Here is a 3122-nt window from a genome sequence, read left to right as displayed (position 1 = left end):
TCAAAGATAACCTTAATAAGTTAGGAGCTGTCTAGATTTAGGGTTACCCTTAGCTAGGATTGATTGTATAACGTGACTACTAACCTACAAATATTAACCCTAATTAAAATGCTCTTCTCTATCGTCTCTAGATTTAGGACTCCTTAGGCCCCCATCTTTACAATTCTTTTCTCATCTATTTTTTCTTCTTTGTTAATATATATATATATAAATAATAAAATAAAAAAATATAAAAATAACTGAAAATTTTCAAATTTTTTCGTGGATAAGGTTATCTGATCGATTAGTGAGAATAGATCCAAACTTTACATCAAGTCCAATAGACCTTAAGCCCACCATGGGTGAACCCGAACATGAACCTAGGGTCTTGAAAGACCTTTGCTATCCAGTTGGGACAACCCAACCCTCATGTATCTGACTGCTACAAACTGATGTCAATTTTGAAATCAAACCTCAGGTCATAAATATGCTTCCAAAATTCATCGGAATCGAGGATGCATACATTTTTATAAGAAAATTTGAGGAAGTATGTGTCATGATGCGGCTTCAACAGCTCACTGAGGATACTGTAAAACTTAGGTTGATCAACTTTGCCCTCAAGGATAGTACCAAAAAATGGTTATACAGTCTTCCTAATCAATCCATCGCATCATGGGAGGGTTTTGTTAGAGTGTTCTTGAAAATATTTTTTCCACACCATAAGACTGCCAAATTTAGGAATAAAATTAATCAATTTTATCAATTACCAGATGAGTCTTTTTGGAAGTACTTTGATCATTTTAAGAATTTTTTGAGTCAATGCCCGTACCATGGAATAGAAACTTGAAGGTTGTGCCAAATCATTTATGAAGGACTAGATCCAAACTCAAGAACCATGTTAGAATCAATGTGTCAAGGTCAATTCATGAATAAAGAATCCATAAAAGCCTGATAATTTCTAGAGGACCTAGTAGAAAAGAGCCTACAATGGAAGATTATTAGGGAACCCGACAGACACACACCTTCAAGAGGGGGTGTATATCAAGTTCAATCTTTCCTAGCTGAAGAGGCTAAATTCGCATCTTTGATCCGTAGGATAGAGGCTCTAGAACTCAAAGAACACACCCAAGTGAACCAAGTTGCAATAACAACTTGCAATGGGTGTAATGTCATAGACCACACGATGGAAGGATGTCCTTTCTTGATGGGTCCAGTCGAAAACGAAGTAGCACAGGTGAACGCAGCCTATCAAAGATCCATAAATGACCCCTACGCACCAACATACAATCCAGGATGGAGGAACCACCCCAATTTTTTTTTATCACAAGGGTCAAACTCAATTAGACCTGCGTTCACTCAACCCAACCCCAGACCCACTCTATCATCAAATACCCCATTAGGTTTCAGCTATGATCAAAGGCTTAACTCGCTAGAAAAAAGTCTGAAAATCCTAGGAAAATCATCTGCTAGCACCAACACTACACTGAACAACTTTATGCAGACCACAGGCCAGCTTCTAACTTTCAACACCCAGGCTATTACCCGTTTAGAGATGCAATTAGGTCAATTAGCCACGATTGTAAGAGAAAGAGAAAAAGGTAAACTACCGAGTCAATCCGAGGCTAATCCTAGGATCCAAAACAATCAAGAACCACAACAAGGAGCTCAGATCAACCAATTAAATATAATTCATACTTTAAAATCTGAAAAATAAGTAGACAACCATGTCGGTACACCTAAAGATCAACATGAACCATTGTCTAAACCACCTCATGAGCATGTGATCGATCAAATCGAGTTTGAGGATCCAGATAAGTCTAAAGAATCAACAGAGATTAACAAACCACCCAAGCCACTTGAAGAATCCACATCAGGGATTAAGCAATTCAAGACATCACCCACCAATTCTGTAGCTCCTTTTCTAAATAGACTTAGGTCCAACAAATACTCAGCCCATATGGATCAAATCTTAGAAATATTTAAACAAATGAAAGTGAATATCCCTCTATTAGATATGATCCAACAAGTTTCCACATATGCCAAATTTTTCAAAGACCTATGCACAAAGAAGAAGACCACCAATGTTCTCAAGAAAGCCTTCTTGGCGGCTAGTGTAAGCTCTTATCTATCAAGCCACATGCCTGTCAAGTAAAAAGATCCAGGGTCTCCTACAATCTCTTGTATTATTGGGAAAACCATCATTGACAGGGTCTTATTAGACTTAGGAGCTAGTGTGAATATCCTATCGTATTTGGTCTATGAAAAATTGGGGATAGGAGAATTAAAGCCTACAGAAATTACATTGTAATTGACAGATCGATCAGTGAGGGTCCCCAAAGGAGTTATGGAAGATATGTTAATTAAGGTAAGTAATTTCATTTATCCTGTAGATTTTGTGATCCTCGAGACTGAACCAGTGATTAATCCAAAAGGTCACATTCCAGTAATCTTAAGAAGACCATTCTTAGCGACCACCAACGCCCTAATCAATTGTCACAATGGACTCATGAAACTCTCATTTGAAAACATGTCCATTGATCTTAATATTTTTAATCTTGAAAACAACAAAGACCAATTCGTTGATGTAAACTTGATCCAGGATGAGATCTATGAGACCATTGACTCAGGAAAAGAAGATTTTAACTGTAATCTCTGGTCAGATCAAAAATTTGAAATAGCTTATGAAATTTTTTCATCTAGTGATCAGAGAGTTCATTCACAATGGCAACCACCTGATGAATCACTTGTAAAGATGAATTTTCTGAATAAACCAATTGAAGAAATTCAAGTCCAGAAGGTTAATGCCCTACTTGATTCACCTCACCCACTTTATCCACTTGAATTTGTCAATCCAATATTTGATACAGGATAAGTGAGGCAGAATTAGTATGGTCTGGCTGAAGACTTAAAACTTAGCACTTTCTGAGAGGCAATCCAGTTTTCAGTTTTTGCTTTTACTTTCTTTTGCATTATGTTCAGGTTAATCAAGGCTTGCTTTGTATGGATTTGAAGGCAATATTGGCTAAGATAGGGAAAGCACCAATTTTGAAAAAAGCTTTTGGATCTGGTGACATCTCTCCTTTTTCTTTGTCTTTTTATGCACCCTTCATTTTTCCTACTCTATTGAAGACAATGTCGATTAA

The sequence above is a fragment of the Elaeis guineensis genome, chromosome 10 (genome assembly GCF_000442705.2).
Source record: "Elaeis guineensis isolate ETL-2024a chromosome 10, EG11, whole genome shotgun sequence".
Lineage (NCBI taxonomy): Eukaryota > Viridiplantae > Streptophyta > Magnoliopsida > Arecales > Arecaceae > Elaeis > Elaeis guineensis.
The sequence above is the reverse complement of the archived record's forward strand: the minus strand, read 5'-3'. Positions refer to the sequence as shown.